We start from the raw sequence: 19561 nt of genomic DNA on the forward strand, positions 1-19561 counted from the left end.
AATCCACCAAGGAATGGCTGAAAAGAAATAAATGGAGGGTTCTGGAATGGCCAAGTCAAAGCCCGGATCTAAATCCCATCGAGATGTTGTGGGGGGATTTGAAACGAACTGTGCATGCAAGAAACCCCTCAAACATCGCACAGCTGAAAGAATTCTGCATGGAGGAGTGGGCAAAAATTTCTCCCAGTCGATGTCAGAGACTGGTAGACAGTTATCAGAAACGCCTACTTGAGGTTGTTTCTGTCAAAGGGGGCAATACCACCCATTAGAGCCAAGGGTGTACTTACTTTTCCCACATGCGAAATTTGCATTTATGTTTATTTAAATTATACAATGGACTACAAAATGTAAATGTTTCATGATATTTGTTATATTATATCACCTTTATCTATCAATATTGTTGAGATGAAGATCAAACAGCTGAATGTTGGAATATGTTGAAAAAGTCAAAACTTTACATGGGGTGTACTTACTTTTTCACGTGACTGTATATGCCTCACGCTGCCTAGGAAACACCCTGGTCACAATTTTCGGCCACTAACCCGCTCCATCAACCACAAGCCCCTCCACCTTGGATAGTTTTTCCAAAAACATTATTCAACATGTATAAAATTGCCAACTTAATTCAATGGTTTTTAAGGAGTTTAGGATTGCTGTCCAGTTTATTAGAATGCTTTGGTTTGGTTTGTTTACAGTCAAACAATCCGAGAGACCTATGCAAAAGTCTGTGAATGAATCCAAAAGAAGCTAGGCCCAAACGACTAAAATGTAAACATCGCTTACATTGGAACCGAATAATTTTTTTTCTCGTGGGCAAGTAAAACGTGTGGGCATGTCTACAGGCCCTTGCAGACTGTTTGGGTGCAGTTGTAGCACTAGGGCGACAGGGCAACACCACTGGTGAGGTCGACATGGCACGTTACATCCGCCTGCGGTCCCTCTATCAGGACATCGCCATTTTCCTCTCTGTCTTGTTGCTGTTCGACGAGCCAAGATCTTTCATACCAAAAATAAAAGGGTCGTGCTGATAGATGAGTTGCCCAAAGGCTTAACCCCAAGTTAGATTTAGATTGGTGCCATATTGGAATCACCATCCAGATCATTGTAAAATGGACGACTTTGTAAACTTTTTTTTCTTGAGCATCCTCTATATAATGATGTTTCTTCAGAAGCCAGAAAAAGACCGACGCAAATTGAGATAGATACGCAGAGACAAGGCCATTACTGTTTCCATGTGATCAACAACAGTGATGGGTCAAAGAGCTAAGAAGTGCGGAGGCGGTCCGAGGCGTATGTGTCCACTCGTGGGCGGGAAATTCCGAGATAACAGCCGGCCAAGAGACCAAAAATGGCAGACACTCGTGCAAAGACGCCCCTGCCTCCTCTCTTTTACCGCCTGCAGCTGCTGTTTGCTTGCACCTTGGACAGGAATTGACGGTGCCACTGCCAGACAAAGAGCAGCCCACGCGTCTGGTTAACGAATGTGATGGTAGGGCACCTGGATTATGACACATTTATTACAACGGAACACTGATTGTAGATGCAGGACCCATGTGCTGTGTGCGCTACAAGCAGAGGGATTTGCATTTGGCATTTATTAATGTATTGAATTAACAAAGTGTAGATTTATTCCCAATATGCAATACAAGCTAGACTCAGACTACTACTACTACTACTATTACTACTACTACTACTACTACTACTACTACTACTACTACTACTACTACTACAAATACTAATGCTTATTATTATTATTATTATTTTTTTGGTATACAAGATCAAGGGAAGAGCTAACATTAATGACAAAAAAACAAACGGACACATACGACAAAATAAAGGGAGCAGGAGACAAGATTGGGAGAGAGGGGGAAGCACACACGTCAACATTTGAGAGCAGGGACATCGGGAGATCTGTGGGAGGCAGAGGGCTTGGGGGGAGGAGGCGTGGGAAGGGGGTGGGGGGTGGGAGAGTAAAAAAAAAAACACATGGACACAGCTAGGACTTCCAGGAAAGAAGTCGGTATTTCAGAAAAGTGGATCTGGGGTGAATTAACGGGGGTAGAAAAGATCAAGGTTTTGGATGGGGGAAGATAAGAGATGGTGGTGAACAGCTGTTTTAAAGACCTGGAGGGAGGAGTGGGATTGAAGAGAGTGAGGGAGTTTGTTCCAGAGGTGGGAGAAAAGAGGAATGAAAGAGTGAAGGTGAGCAGAGAGTTTTGATTTTGGCAGTTTCACCAGAAGAGGGTTGCAGGCAGATCTTGTTCTTATATGGCTCCAATTTATTTATCCGTCCTGGGTTCGGCTGGGGAATGTTGTTAGCCCTTATATTAAAGTCTTTTTACGAACTGGTTAGCTAGGCCAGGCCTCTTATTCAACTCTCGGCTGATTTGTTTAGCTTGTCGAAAATAACTCGCCTACTCTTTCCAAAAGATGCCGTGGGATCTTTAACACGCAGTGACTAATGCTGGTAGACGGAACACCCGGCTTAACACCCATCCGAGAGACTGAGCACATTGTGGTGCGACACCCTTCCTGTGAAGCACCAAGCTGAGAGTTGTATGAAAAACAAGAATGACCACACCATGGGCACAACCTACGCTAAAATCGGGTAACAGGCCGATTGGGAAACGTACATCTAAAATACTCCTAAAAGATGAGCAGCATGATGGGGAAACACACATTTAATGTGCTATTATGTCGCTGTGGAGAAACTGGTGGAGGAAAAAAAATAATGATGACGTCATCGGTCACGTGGTTTGGACGCCATCTTGGAAAAACCGAAAAACTTTGCACCTCTATATCTCCGAAAGTGCTGAATAGAAAAAATTGAAACATGGCTCATTGTAAAGAACTCTCCATGGGGAATAAAATATGTTAATGATGATGTCATAGGTGCCTCTATTATGACGTCATAATTCGACAAGTACAAAACTTCATCCGATCAAGATGAAATTTCTTGAGCATCATCAAGGAATAAATTAGTTTAGAAAACAAATAATCATGACGTCATCGGTCACGTGGTTCGGCCGCCATATTTGTCCAAATTGGCCGATAAAAAAGTACATCCCGGCAAGTCCTCGGTCTCTGACCGATTTTTCATTTGTTTGTTTGTTTGTTTGTCCGGGCAATATCTCAGCCATCATTTGAGCTAGGAAGCTGAAATTTGGGCACAATAGTGAGTAAGTACTTTTTCAAAATCCGTATTTTTTGTTTTTTGATTAATCGATTAATTGATGAGTTACTTAATTATTATCGATTAATTAAGTACTTGTATATTTCCTTTCTCTTCTGGGCATTATCTCAGGCACCTTTTGAGTTAGGAAGCTGATATTTGGACATGGCAATGACCAAGTGATTTGGCTGTAAAGGCTATTTTTGATTAATCAATTAATCGATTAATTATTTAATTATTCCATTAATGACCTAATTAATTTTTTTTTTAAAGTTAGATTCAGATGAAATGGTGGTGGTTTATGTATTATATTAGCCAATTGATTAATTATTTAAATTTTTAATAATTATTATTTATTTATTTTCATTATTAATGATTTATTTATTTTCTTTCTCATCTGGGCAATATTTTGGGCACCATTTGAACTAGGAAGCTGATATTTGGACACGACAGTGGCCAAGTGATGTGGCTATGAAGGATATTTTTTATTTATTGATTAATCAATTAATCGATTAATTATATTGAATAATCAATAAAAAAAATTTTTGGGGATTAATGACCTATTTAATTAATTTTTCATAAAGTTACAGCTTCGTATGAAGCTGTACTTGTTTCGCTTTCTTTTACTCTTCCCAGTACTCTCTGTTGCCAATGCAAACGCTACCAATTCGTTTGGGGAAGTTGTTGTCACAAGAGAATCGAGGAAAACTAAAAATGACAGCCGGGATAGCATTTGGTCGAATACCAAGATAGCACTGAAGAGATTGTTAAGTGACGTCAGCAATTTGTATGTGCCGCCATATTGGAGTAGGAAAAAAAGAAAGAAAGGAACTTCCTTTCACGATCGATTGAGATAAATATTATGTTTTGTGTGCTTTTATGGCCAAACAATTACGGTCAATTCTTGTTAAGCTTCAATATGTTGATGTGTTAGACCTAGGGAGCACAGACCAGTATGAATTGCCGAATAAAGCAAGGCCCAGAAGCGAGACAAACTTTCCATCAATTTTATATCCAGATATAGTGAAAATGGCCTCTAAAGGTGGTTTATAGCAAAGGGTCTGAATACTTATGTCAATGTGATATTTCCGTTTTTTCTTTTTAATAAATCTGCAAAACTTTCTAAAATCCTGTTTTCTCTTTGTCAGTATGGGGTATTGAGTGTAGATTGATGAGGGAAAAAATGAATTTAAACGATTTCAGCATAAGGCTGCAACATAACAAAATGTGAAAAAAGTGAAGGGGTCTGAATACTTTCTGAATGCACTGTATGTTATGTTTCACTAAAAGTATTTCCACGCTAGAAAACGTGACGGCATGGAAAGTGTAGATGACAACAATAAATTGAAGTGTGGCTGGATCAGTGATGTGGCTGTTCTTGAGACAATGGCTATCATGTTGTATGATATGCCATTGGGACAATGGCTTAGTCGTCCCCAAGTTCAGCGGAAGACGCCCACTTCTGCTGAACTTGGGGATGACTAAGAAGAAGACCTTTGTTGGTCGAAAGCTTGTCGAAAATTAAAGATCGACCGTCCTGAAGCTACGTCCGCGTCTGATTTAATCTCCCGATTATTTATTTAATGCAAATGAGACGCCCTGCTCGTACTGTGGAGTTTCTACTATTTCTCACAGTTATATATTGTTGCGGTTTTGAGTCTGTCAAGTGAGTTTAATAAAGGTTAAAGTTTGCCCCCCATAGTTAGTCACACAAGCAACATGTAGCCTCGCGATAGTATAGTTATGTCTTAGTATTTGTAAGCTTAGTCCTTTTCCTTTGTTAGTTCTGCGTTGAGTAGGAGCCAGGAGAATAGGCCCTACTTGCCACCGATTTTCCAGCCACCATAGGCTCGATCCAGTTTGCTAAGCATTGGTTGATTAATTATTATTGGGCGAGTTAACAGGAGGCAGGCCTAGGAAGGTCGGGGCGGAGTCGAGGGTGGAGCGGCGGAAGCGCTGACGGTAAGCACGAGCCGCCAATCAGAGCTCGGAGGTGGTGATGGCGGCGTGGCGTCAGAGGGCGTGGTAAGAAGGTTCGAGTGAGTTCCAGAACGTTTGGGGGGCGTAGATATTAAACCGCTGCACGAAAGCCCTCGACAGGACTAGCACGGGAACACTTAATGAGACTTGAACGCCAGGATTCGCAGAGGAACGCAGGACTTGCGGCAAAAGGATTGGCGAAAGAACTTGATAAGCGGTGAAAGCTGATGAACTTGACGCACTTGCACGAGAACGCGCACGCTATCCAGCTCAGAGTGTATAGAAGAAGAGGAGTTGGCCGTTACATATACGCGAGCGCAGCCAGACGCGCTTAGAATGAATACAGCGCATTTCAGACGCGCGAGTGAGCAGGGCTGAGTAACCGCCAGCCGCGCTGAAGTCCGCCCTCTACCGTTCTGCCCCATAATCTGCTTGTACGAGAGACGCGCTACGAGTCCCTGTCTTTGCCTGCCACCATCTTCACGGGACGTGCCGGGGACCGTGGAGAGCCGGACGGGGACCATCTCTGGACGCGTTGGGGAACACCTGCCCATCTGCAATTCCCTGTGTGAGTGTGAGACGGGCCCGTTGTCCAAGGGATAAGTTAAGACTACTTAAGGATTGCTCTGTGTCTCTTCGTCCTTGAACCTGTATATACGTGTGGGAATAATTAAACCCATTTGTTCTTCCTTTCTTCCAGATTCAACCATTTCTGTGGTTTCTTCAATTGACTAAGCGTGGCACGAATAAGAGTATCTTGTTCACAAACACACACACACACACACACACGATCGAATGCATGACTCTCTGGCGGGAGTAACAACTAATGCTGCTCGACGGTACACCCGGTTTAACGTCTATCCGAGGGTCGGTGCACACACCGATGAATCACCCTGAATGTGAAACCCCAGGATGACAGTTTATAGCTGTGTTGGGATTTGAACCCAAGAGAGACAGCTCAGAGGAGAGTGTGTGGACCTCTAGGCTCGGCAATCCTGCCAGCTCTTATCAAATGGTACTAAATAAAAAAATGTTTTAAAATAATCTGCCATATAAAACACAGTGTGTGTGTGTGTGTGTGTGTGTGTGTGTGTGTGTGTGTGTGTGTGTGTGTGTGTGTGTGTGTGTGTGTGTGTGTGTGTGTGTGTGTGTGTGTGTGTGTCATCATAAGGTAGGTTTTAAAGACTTCGAGAAAAGACCGATTTGAGTGGGGGATAGGGTGGGGGGGGGGGCGGTTTACGGGCAATCTTTGAACACGACTGTGTGTCCACCAGTTAAAAGACCTAAAAGACTCTGAGGACCCAAAAGACCCCAAGGACCCAGAAGACCCCGAAGACCCAATGGACCACAAACTCCCAAAATAACCGAAGACACAAAATACCCTGTAGACTGTTAAAGACCCAGAAGACCCCATGACCCAGAAGACCCCAAGGACTCTGAAACCTCAAATTCCCCGAAGACCCAACATACGGAAAAGACCCTGATGACCCAAAATACGCTGAAGACCCAAAAGACCCTGAAGACTGTTAAAGATCCAACATACCCCAAAGATCCAAAATACTGCCAGGACTCAATATATCCCAAAAACCCTTAAAGATCCCAAAGACCCAAAAATACCCCCAAATACCCTTAAAAGACCGTTAAACACACAAAAGACACTAAATACCTCGGCAGTCTGCAGCCTCCTCACTCTCTGAAGACCTGGACAAAATCATAGACTGGTCAAACAAGTGGAACATGTCTTTCAATCCTGACAAATCTCACACTCTTACTATGTCTCTCCGAAAAGACTGACTGGACAACCCTCCCATCTACTTTCTCAACAATCCTCTCCAAGAAGTTCTGTCGCTCAAGCTTTTGGGTCTCACTATCTGCCATGATCTTTCTTGGGAAAACCACATTTCCAAGCTGGCCTGCAAAGCCAGTCGCCGACTGGGCATCCTCCGTCGTGCGAAGTCCTTCCTAGGCACACCTGAGCTCCTCACCACATACAAGGCTTTCATCCGCAGCTCAATGGAATACTGTTCTCCCCTATGGGCTGGTGCTCCTGCCTCACACCTAGCTCGGCTTCACGCTGTTGAAACCAAAGCTTTCAGAATCATTGGAATCTCCCGCGATGAAGCTATCTCTGAGGGCCTTTCACTCACTCACCGCAGGCAGGTAGGTGGTCTTTCTGTCTTCTACCGACTCCTCTCCGGCCTTGCTCCCCCAGCTCTCTCTGTGCTCTGTCCCCCAAATATTCCTACAGGTCGCACAAGATCTGCCAGCAAGCCTCTGATGGTTAAACTGCCAAAATCTCGGCTCTCTGCTCACCTTCACTCCTTCATTCCTCTTTTCTCCCGCCTCTGGAACAAACTCCCACACTCCTTCAATCCCACTCCTCCCTCCAGGTCTTTAAAACAGCTGTTCACCACCATCTCTTATCTTCCCCCATCCAAAACCTTGATCTTTTCTACCCCCACTAATTCACCCCAGATCCACCTTGTTTGTAATTCCAACTTCTTTCCTGGTAGTCCTGGCAGTGTCCATATGTTTTATGCCTCTCCCACCCCCTTTCCCATGCCTCCCCCCCAAAGCCCTCTCCCTCCCACAGATCTCTCGATGTCTCCATGTCTCTCGGTTCCTGCTCTCAAATGTTGTGTTTGTGTCCTTCCCCCTCTCTCCCCATCTTGTCTACCGCTCCCGATGCTTTTTGTTTTATGTGTCGGTTTGTCAGTTATGTGTCGGTTTGTCGGTTTGTCTTTCTGTGTGATAAATGTTCGCTCCTTCACGAGCCTCGATCTTGTATACAAAAAAAAAAAAAAAAAAAAGACCCAAAATACCCCAAAGACCATTAAATACCCTGAAGACCCAAAATACCCCAAAGACCATGAAGACTCCAAGGACCCAAATGACCCAGAGGACTTAAAAGACCGAAAAGACCCTGAAAACCCAAAATACCCCAAAGACCCCAAGACCCTTGAAGACCCAAAAGAAGAAGAATTTATGCCTCTTACATTGGAATTGTAGACGGTGGCTTGCCAACTGAGCCTCAAGGTCGGTGTACAGAAGCGGTATTTTTTAAATCACAATAAATACAAGGCACAGGGCAGATTAAATTTGCTGCACATGATGTGCAATGCACATAGAGTAAACGAGTGTTCATTTACGTCTGTATGATGTCTAATAAACAAAGATGATATAAACACCCCTGAAACTAGGCCGAGGCTTCATACATTGGCCTGCTCATGCGGCTGTGCCGTCAAAAACTGTTCCAACCCGTCATTTTGACGCGCTTTATACTCGTTATTATTATTTCTTAAAATACATAGTTTTGTTGAAAAACGGTGGTTGAAGACTAAATCGATCTGATTTTTTAAAAAGGGTATTCTTAATTGTAGGATTAATTGGGTGTGAGAGTTATGTTTTTGCTTTTCATGGTTAAATGTGAATATTTTATTTATCTCTCATTTTGGCGACTCACATGGTTAGTGTCATGTTACGCCTTTATGGGACGTAGATCTGGTGATGACGTCACGGCTGACATTTTTTGTAGGGCTGCGGTACCTCAAATTTGGCACTACACCGCTGGTTGGATGAGGAATCTAACCCAGTCTTAGACAAAAAAAGGGTAAATGCACTACCTCTCCACCATCCTGTTGAACAATCTACACTTGAGGTTTGTGTCTGTCTGTGTGTCGCCATTTTTCTCAAAGATGTCCAAACATATCTTCGTCAAACTTTCAGGGGTTCATCCGTGAGTGTTGCAGAGTAGTTTTGGAGAATTTTGAAAAAGAAGTTCGATTTTTTGGGGGTTTTTTCTCAAAGTCGCTCTATAGTGCCTAAGCCTTTATAGCTACATGAAAGGTAATATTAAATGATCCCCAAACACATTTATTAGTGGGTGCAGGTAAGTATTTTAGGTTCTCACCTAAATAAAGTCTTGGCGCGAAAGAAAAGGAAAAAAATTCTTCAAAATGCAAACTAAATTGGAACAGCACCGGGCATAGGGTGGTCCAAAAATGCAAAAAAAATCACTTTTTTATCTGGATTTTGATGCTCTATTGCATTATTGTTAGAAATGGTCTAAACTAAATCATTTACTCAAAAAATATTTTTCATCTGAGTCATCTATAAACTCATACACACATCACACATACATCACACTAACTCCAAGATGCTATGCTTTTTATGTCATTATATGCGTACACATCAATATAGGTCTAGAACTTGAAATGCCATGTCCTATCCAATAATTGTTCGTATATCTTTTATCAAGATATTTATGGAAATGGTTCAGATGAGATAATTTACTTGATGCCTGTGCCACATTTTAGTAACATTATGTGAAATCTGTAATAAATACATTTGTGTCACATGATTTTAACTTTTGTCCATATTTGCCGAAAATAGCCAAATTTGGTGAAAAACGCCATATTTCAATTGAAGTGTGTATGAGTTTCTAGATTGAATTGAGCGAAAATATTTGGTGGGTGAATGTTTTAGACCATTTCTAACAATAATCCAGTAGAGCATCAAAATCGGAGAGATCGATGTTTTTTGGACCATCCTAACCGGGCATCGCCGGGTAACCCTGCTAGTTAGTATTCAACCATCCTACTATTAATTTGTAATTGTCCACTGGCTTTGACACCAATACAAAATTGATTACAGACCCTAGGTATCAAAACGGTACAAATATCCAAAAAACAGTTTCAAATGGAGCACCTCGCCACCATTAAAGCATTTGAATTGCATTAGATGTGGCAATAAATGCGAATTGTTGCTCCCAGCTTGCCGGGTCGATGACAGAAGACGTCATTTGCATTTTTTCCACCATCATCACAAATTTAGGATTTCGTGCGGGCACGGACAACTCACTGGTACTGTCAATGTGGCAATTAGGAAATACAATATTTATGGGGTTTGTTTTTTGTTTTGAGTTCATTGGCTGATCACTTCACCTCGTTTGGGCATTTCCTGATCTATAACTATGTTGGTGGCCTCACAAGTTTTTATGAATGGTCTCCCTCCAATATGAATATAATTTGCTTATATAATTGATAGACATGAACTGCGATTTTTATATTAAATTTTTCGGTGATTCTTCACCATTGGGAGATCAGGCCAAAAACGATACATAGCAGGATATCTCAAAAAGTTGTGGACGGATTTGGATGAATCTTGGTGGAACGGTTGGGTGTCTGACAAGGACTAACAGATTCGATTTTGGTGAAGATCTGAATATGGATTCGGATATGAGAATTGTTTAATTTTTTAAGTGATTCTTCACCATTGAGTGATATGGCCAACCAGGCGGAGGTAAGCTCTCCACTTAGTGCCGTTCTAGTTAGTTTATGTTTGTATCCCACCAGCCAGATCTGGATTTGAACCTGAACCAAAATCGAATCGGCTTGTTCTTGTGACCTAACCAACTCATTCACCTAGTTTTGTCATAACTCCTCCACAACCTTTTGAAATATCATGCTATATGTCGTTTTTGGCCCCATCTCCCAATGGTGAAGAATTACTTGGAAAGAATTTTTTTTATCAGATCCGCATCCGGATGTTCATCAAAATCGAATAAAATTGTCCTTGTCACACACCGAACCTGTCCACCAAGTTTAGTCCGAATCTGTCGACAACATTTTGAGATATTGTGCAAACAAACAAAAATCAGGCAAACAGACAGGGGTGAAACCATAACCTCCATCCAGCTTTGGTAGTGGAGGTAATGATTGCACAATGCAAAGGAAAGATCATTGAATGAATGAGCACATTTTCTTAAAGGTTTTTCAAAAGTAATTATGACTCTTAAATGGTTTAACTCCACAAATTAATAAAATCCTCATAATATAGTGTATTGTTTTTATTTATTTATTTAACAGAGATTTGCACACTGAAGGTTAGTTTCATTACAATGTCAATAACTTCAAAAAAAAATTTTTTTGTAAATGCCAGGAAGAATAGCGTCGAGGTTTGTGCGCAGAGGTTTCAACTATAAACTGCCATTCTGGTATTTTCCACGCAGGAAGATTCAACAATGGGTGTTCCTCAGGAATGCGTTAAGCCGGGAGACCCATCTGCCAGCACCGGTCGTTGTTGGATGTTACAGATACCAGTTTTGTCTCGAGTCAGAAATCGTTTCCAATATCTGAGGGTTGTCTTCCATGAAGGGGACATGAGTAATCCCCGGCATCTTGAACAAATTACAAGTTCCTGCCCACATCAGCTCCAGTTAACCATCAGGCATGGCCTGTCCCTCTTCGTGAAAGGCTTTGGGCAAATGTTTACCCAGCCAACCCCAAAAGAAAGTCGTAATTATTTGGCAGAAGTATCGTCGTAGATGATTTTAATTCCTGAAACAACACGAATAGAATGAGAAACCTGATATATACCAGAGACATCTGCACATCGTGAGATCTATATAAAAAAGCAGGACTGTCTGTCTGTCTGTCCGTCCCTGAACTACTCCCTCAGTTTTGGAGGTAGCCCCACTACATTTTCTGTGGAACATTTTGGGTTCCCAGCAGGTGTCCTAAGGTGGGTTAGAGGTTTCATCAATTGCTCAACACAATTATGATTTTGAGTTTCCACCCGTGTGAAACTGCTCTCTTTTCACATGTAAACAAATACACGGGTTCCACATTCGCATTTTCGCCATTTACTGCACGAGTTACCATTTGCTGGTTCGGTAATGTCTCAATACACCCACCTTAGGACAATACACTAATTTCTCAATTAACTTCGTTGGGAAAGGCAATGGAAAACCTCCCAGTGTACTCTGCATATGCAGCACCAATGTTCAAAGTAATCATCTTGACCTTTCACTCAAAATGTTACAATTGGGTGTTCTGAACTTTTGGGATGATCTTCGTAGAACATTATGGAACATTGTTATGGATCATTCACCGTGATCCATCAGGCTTGGTATGGAATTTGAAAGTCTTCCAATGTTATTCTGTTGAGGCGTTGTTAGATTCTTAGCACGGTATTTACAGGCACATCCATTCACCACAACATAAGTACCAAGGATCGGAATTCCAAACCCGTGGCTCGGAATTCAAAGGGCAAGTTTGAGAAACCGATATTTGTCTATTGAAGAATTTTGCATTCGTGGTAAACTATTTCACATACCGGCGTGAAGGGCTCACTTAACGAAGAATTACCATATCATGAATGAACTTTATCAAATGTGATATTTTCACCTCGATGTTTCAGCAACATTTCATAAACAACGTACCATACTCTTTACAAAGAGTCGGTGGTGCCGAAGTAGCGTTTTGACAAAGGTTATGCTGGGTGGATTGGTTATGTTGTGTAGTTTGGTCATGAGGGAGGCTTTGTGGTTATGCTATGTAGTTTGGTTATGCTGTGTAGTTTGGTTATGTTGTGTAGTTTGGTTATGCTGTGTAGTTTGGTTATGCTGGGTAGTTTGGTTATGTTGTGTAGTTTGGTTATGCTGTGTAGTTTGGTTATGTTGTGTAGTTTGGTTATGCTGTGTAGTTTGGTTATGTTGTGTAGTTTGGTTATGCTGTGTAGTTTGTCTATGTGGCTATGCTGTGTAGTTTGGTTATGTTGTGTAGTTTGGTTATGCTGTGTAGTTTGTCTATGTGGCTATGCTGTGTAGTTTGGTTATGTTGTGTAGTTTGGTTATGTTGTGTAGTTTGGTTATGTTGTGTAGTTTGGTTATGTTGTGTAGTTTGGTTATGCTGTGTAGTTTGTCTATGTGGCTACACTGTGTAGTTTGGTTATGTTGGGTAGTTTGGTTATTCTGGGTAGTTTGGTTATGCTGGGTAGTTTGGTTATGTTGTGTAGTTTGGCTATGCTGTGTCGTTTGGCTATGCTGTGTAGCTTGGTTATGTTGTGTAGCCTGGTTATGTTGGGTGCTTTAGTTATGTTTGGTGGTTTGGTTATATTGTGTAGTTTGGCTATTTGGCTATGCTGTGTAGTTTGGTTATGTTGTGTAGCTTGGTTATGCTGTGTACTTTGGTTATGTTGTGTAGCTTGGTTATGTTGGGTAGTTTGGTTATGCTGGGTGGTTTGGTCATGTTGGCTAGTTTGGTTATTATGGGTAGTTTGGTTATTCTGGGTAGTTTGGTTATGCTGGGTAGTTTGGTTATGTTGTGTAGTTTGGCTATGCTGTGTCGTTTGGCTGTGCTGTGTAGCTTGGTTATGTTGTGTAGCTTGGTTATGTTGGGTGCTTTAGTTATGTTTGGTGGTTTGGTTATATTGTGTAGTTTGGCTATTTGGCTATGCTGTGTAGTTTGGTTATGTTGTGTAGCTTGGTTATGCTGTGTACTTTGGTTATGTTGTGTAGCTTGGTTATGTTGGGTAGTTTGGTTATGCTGGGTGGTTTGGTCATGTTGGCTAGTTTGGTTATTATGGGTTGTTTGGTTATGCAGGGTGGTTTGGTTATGTTGGGTAATTTGGCTATGCTGTGTAGTTTGGTTATGTTGTGTAGCTTGGCTATGCTATGTAGTTTGGTTATGTTGGGTAGCTTGGTTATGTTGGGTAGTTTGGTTATGCTGGGTGGTTTGGTCATGTTGGGTAGTTTGGTTATTATGGGTTGTTTGGTTATGCAGGATGGTTTGGTTATGCTGGGTAGTTTGGTTATGTTGGGTGGTTTATTATGCTAGGTGGTTCGGTTATACTGAGTAGTTTTATCATGCTAGGTGTTTTTTCTCAGGAGTGCCGTCCGTCTGGCTCTCTCCCATAAAGCCTAGATTTGTGAATTGCTGCAGAGACTGTTGTCCTACCGGCAGGTTCTGCAATCTCAGCCAAGGAACTCTGTAGTTCTGTCAGAGTGGTCATTGTGTTCTTGGTCACCTCCATGACCGAGGTCCTTCTTGCCCAGTTGCTCAGTTTGGTCGGGTGGCTAGCTCTAGGAAGAGTCTGGGTAGTTCCATATAGTTTCCAGCTCACTGTGCTCTTAGGAACTGTCAACACTCGAGAAATTGTTTTACACCCTTCCCCAGATCTATGCCTCCTTGCGATGCTATCGTGGAGTTATACGTACAGTTCCCAAGATTTCATGGTAGAATTTCTGCTCTGACATGAAATAACAACTGTGGGACCTTTTATAGAAAGGTGTGTTTCTATCTAAATCATGTCCAATCAATTTAATTGGCCACAAGTGGACCCCATTCAAGTTGTAGAGACATCCCAAGGATGATCAAAGGAAATTCGATGCATCTGAGCTCAATTTGGAGTGTCATAGCAAAGGGGTTGAATACTTATTGACTCCAGACATTTAAACGATACATATTTAATTAATTTGCAGAAATTTCTAAAAATAATTTTCCACTTTGACATTATTGGGTATTAGGTGTAGAACTGTGACAAAACATCTCAATGTAACCCATTTTAAAGTCGGGTTGTAACACAACAAAATGTGAAACAAGTAGAGATATATTCAAAGTACACCGCCCCCATGCCAAATACATAAATACCATATCCTCCAGTGCGCGGCATAGCCGGGGTGCCTTTGGCGCCTGGCGATGCTGCTGTGCAGCACGTAAAGACGGTATTGGGAGGGAGAGGTGCACAATAATTGATTGATTGATTGCGCAATTCAAATAAATAAATATTAATCGTAAAATCATTAAATTATTAATCAATTGGCTAAAAGCTTATCTAAATCACCACAGTTTCATCCGAATCTGTAACTTTCAAAAAAATAATTAATGAAGCAATTCATTGAATAATAATTAATTGATTAATCAATAAATCAAAAATACCTTTTACAGCCAAATCAATTATTGGTCACTGTTGTGTCCAAATATCAGCTTCCTAGCTCAAAAGGTTCCTGAGATTGCCCAGATGAGAAAAGAAATAAATAAGTACTTAATAAATCGATAATAATGAAGTAATTAATCAATTAATTGATTAATCAAAAAAATTAAAAATACTGTTTTTGCTAAACACACATGTGCTCAATATTGTGCCCAAATTTCAGCTTCCTAGCTCAAAGGATGGCTGAGATATCGCCTGGACAAACAAGAAATAAAACAAACAAACAAGAAAGAAAACAAACAAACGGAGTGAAAACTGAGTACTTTCTTTCGGCGAGCGTCATCGCTGGGCCCCCTTCGCTTCCCGGTGATGACGTCATGCAGCACCTCGAGATGGAATAGGAAAGTAGCGGTGTCCAAAAAGTTAAGTGCTGTGAATACTTTCTGAAGACACTGTATGTCGAGTCTGATGCGGCGAGTAATCTTTACTGCTGTGCAACCTCCAGGAAGTGGCTTGTGGTCCATAAACATGCAGACCTCCCACACTCAGACCTCCCACACGCAGACCTTCTCTCCCTCCCACACATCACCCTGCTCTCAAATGTTATGTTTGTGTGCTTCCCCTTCTCTCCCCATCTTGTCTTCCACTCCCTCTTTTTATATATTTTGTTTGTCTGGTTGATTTGTTTGTGAAATAAATGTTAGCTCTTTCATGAGCCTCGATTCAGTATACAAAAAAAATTTAAAATCTCGACCTTCTATGAAATACCGGACGTGTTCCACAGCTCGGTAGATGGTGAACAGTTCTTTATCAAAGGTGCTGTAGCAAGTCTTGGCAGGCATAAGTTTGCGGGAGTAGAATGCTATCGGACTCTAATCAAAATCTTTAGATTTAGTGAATGTATTCTTGCAGGCATGCATCCATTTGCGTGCCAAATTCCGCTTGGACGACAGCCAGTTGTGCTGTGGTTGCAGTTTGTGGGCCATGGGCACAGTGTGGCACAAAACGCCGATAGAAGTTCAGCAGTCCCAAAATTTGCCAAGGTTTGGACAGGAATTGCTTGCCATGCAGTGACAATAGCCTGCTGCAATTCACGCACAGAGGTCGGCTGCTGGTCCAAGTGGTCGATTTGACGCGTTAATTCTGCCCACAAGTTCTCTTTCGGATTCATATCCGGGGACATGGCAGGCCACTCCATATGCTCTACACCACGGTCAGCAAGAAAGTGTTGGATCATGCGAGCACGATGAGGCCGTGCATTGTCATCTTGGAAGACAAAGTTTCCTCGAAAGGCTGCACGAGCAAATGGAAGCAATGTTTCTTCCAGAATGGCCCTGTACTTGAACTGGTTCAGGTTTCCATTCAGAACAACCAGGTCAGTTTTGCCCCCTGCATGAAAAGCAGCCCAAACGGTCACCCCACCACCTCCAGCTTGGACTCTTGGCACTATACAATCTTTGTTGTAGGCTTCATGCACTTGTCTGCGCACTCGGACGTGGCCATCTTGATGATAGACCAGAAATCCAGACTCGTCACTGAAGATGACGTGATTCCAGTGTCCTGGCTGCCATTGACAGTGCTCTCTGGCCCACTGCAATCGGCGCTGGCGGTGTTGTCTGGTCAGGCGTGGCTTTCTCAGGGGACGCCTGGCACGATAGCCTGCTTGAACCAGTCGTTGGTTGACTCGCCTTCTGGATACAGGCACATTTGTCAGTTGCTGCCACTCAGCCCTAAGCCGATTAGCTGACTTGGTACGGCCATTGCGGACTAACTGGTGCAGCTGGCGATCATCCCTCCTTGTGGTTCTGCGGGGATGTCCTGGCCTCGGTATTGGAGTAGGGACACCCCTCTGAGCATTTCGTTTCAGGATCTTTGACACCTGACCTTGAGTGATGCCATACTGCTGAGCAATAGCACGGTCTTTCATGCCGTAATTTCGTAAAGCCACCACTCCATGACAAACAGCATAGTCGAGGTGACGGACCATCTCCAGAGGAAGCGGCAATAACTTTTGGAAACGTGCAGCAGTTGTTTTCCACTTATACAGAACGCAACAACCCTTGTATACCCAACTGTGAAGCCATTCGTCAAATGCACCTGTCCGTACATTTTGCCACGCCACCTGTGATATAATCCTGTTGTTGACTTCTTGCTGCGACAGACAATCAGTGACATTGTTCTTTTAACAAATAAATCACCAAAGTGTAAAAGAAACTCATCAGATTGATATACTGAGTTAAGAAAGTAAACCCAAGTCAAGAAAAAAAATATATTCCATATTAAATGCCAAGTCTGTATATATATATATATATATTGTTGTGGTTTTGAGAACCCACACTTGGAAATATAACATCATTAAAGGTTAAAGGTAGCACCCCATAGGTAGGCCACAAGCAACCCGTAGGTCACCATAGGACGTCAGTTATTTCTTAGTATGTGTTTAGAATAAGGCCATTCCCACTAGTCGCATCTGCGTTGTGTCAATCAAATAAGAGTAGGCCCTTCCATTCATTTTGGCAGCCTCCCTTCCAAGCGACGCCATTAAGTGCTCCCAGTCTGTGCCCCATGGCCCTCCCAATTTGTTACGCGCCTTTGTCAGCAGCATTCGCAACCTCGCTGGGCTTCAGCTCAAACCAGCCCAGAAACCCACGAGGTAAGGCCCGAAAAGGGGGCGGAGCGCCAGGATGGAGATGCGGCCACGTCAACCAGCCATCAAGGCGGGGCCAGTAAGCCATAACCAGCCAACCAGTGCTGGAGTGAGATCGCCTGACAGGCGTGGCTTTGGGCTTTGAGAGCGTTTGCTGGCTTGGCTTATAAAAGCGCGCACGCAAAGCCCTCGAAAGGACTGGGCTTGGACAATTTGCGCTTATGAGAAGGACTGATGCAATTACGAAGGACTGACGCAACTGCACCCGTGGAAGGAGGTTGACCTTCAGGTCTGAGCGGGGAGAGAGAGGCGCTTGACCTGGGACGTGCGCTTTACGAGAGAACTGAAGCCAGAGATTGGCATTGGAAGGAATTGCGCTTTACGAGAGGGCTGACTGGGCGAGCGCGGCATGCATTGCTACGAACTGCAGCGTGCAGGACATTGGGGAGGGGGCGCTTGGGGCGAGTAAGACCAGTAGCGCGAGAACAAAAGCGCCGGTACACAAATTACATACGCCGATAGCCCAAGTTGACCTTCCCCCGTCATTATAATTGTCCGCTCGCGTTACACTACATCTTGAGCTGCCTGCCGGGTTTCGTCTGCTGGACCGGAGCCGGACTGGAGCCTGGACACCATCGCCGGACCTTCCACCCTACCATCTGCATCCCCGTGTGAGTCTGGAGTCTGAGACCGAATCTGAGAGCGAGCGGGCCCGAGTCCAGGGAATAGGTTAAGACTGTAGTTAAGACTGCCCTGTGTACTTTTCCTTCCTCTTTCTTTCTTGTACATTCTTTCCTTTCCTCTTCTTATTTGTACATAATTAATGAACCAATCTGTTCTTCCTATTTTCCTGGTTTCCTCTCAATCCGATCGTATCAGTCTTTTCTCCATTGGGTAAACGTGGCACGATCGGAACCGCTATAATCGGGTTAGCCATTGTTAACAGCTCGGATCGCGGATCGCTATCCGCTCGGCGTTTCCATCAATATCTGTGATTCGAGCGGGAGTTATTCTAGTACTTAGGTAGTAGCGAATCCCTAGGCCTAACAAACCCTACCTAACGCTGCCCGGGAAGGACGTTATAACTTCCAGGATCCCGTCGGCCAGATAAAAGGACAAGGGGATTAACCCCCTCTTGATAAGGGGAGAGCCGACGTCGGAGATCCGCAACAATATATACACAAAGAATTAAGTTAAGCACCCCTACACAACGAATTAAGGTAAGCACCCCCTAATATATATTCTTTGTGTATATGTATACATTGGCATATATTCTAAGGTATGTGAGAGCAAATAATGATTGGTATGACATTAGTTATTGACGTTATTGACGTCACTTACACGTTATTGACATTACACGTTATTGACGTTATTGACGTTATTGACGTTATTGACGTTATTGACGCAAAGATCGCTAGAGGTCTTCTCAGAACAATGACTGTACGTTAGAAAACATAAACGTCATCCACACTGTCCGTGATGGACCTATAGCTCCATACTTAAATTGAGGTGAAAATATGCCTAAAATTCCCAAAAAATTTCACCTTAAATTATGCAGAATAAAATATTGAAAACGGCATGATTGTTATGTTTTTATGTGACCATAATATCACTTCTCCAGAAAATATAGCAATATCATGGGTATATTACACTGTTTTGACGACAACAAACTTGTAATGTGCGAGGTTGTAAAAAAACGGGGGGGGTGCTTAACTTAATTCTTTGTGTATATATATACACACACACATATACAGTGCATTCAGAAAGTATTCAGACCCCTTCACTTTTTTCACATTTTGTTATGTTGCAGCCTTATGCTAAAATCGTTCAAATTCATTTTTTCCCTCATCAATCTACACTCAATACCCCATAATGACAAAGAGAAAACAGGATTTTAGAAAGTTTTGCAAATTTATTAAAAAGAAAAAACTGAAATACATACATAAATATATATTTTTGTATACAAGATCGAGGCTCGTGTAAGAGCTAACATTAATGACAAAAAAAACAAACGGACACAAGACGAAATAAAGGGAGCGGGAGACAAG

Source organism: Myxine glutinosa, unplaced genomic scaffold (genome assembly GCF_964187855.1).
Source record: "Myxine glutinosa unplaced genomic scaffold, kmMyxGlut1.1 SCAFFOLD_814, whole genome shotgun sequence".
In the NCBI taxonomy this organism is placed as follows: domain Eukaryota; kingdom Metazoa; phylum Chordata; class Myxini; order Myxiniformes; family Myxinidae; genus Myxine; species Myxine glutinosa.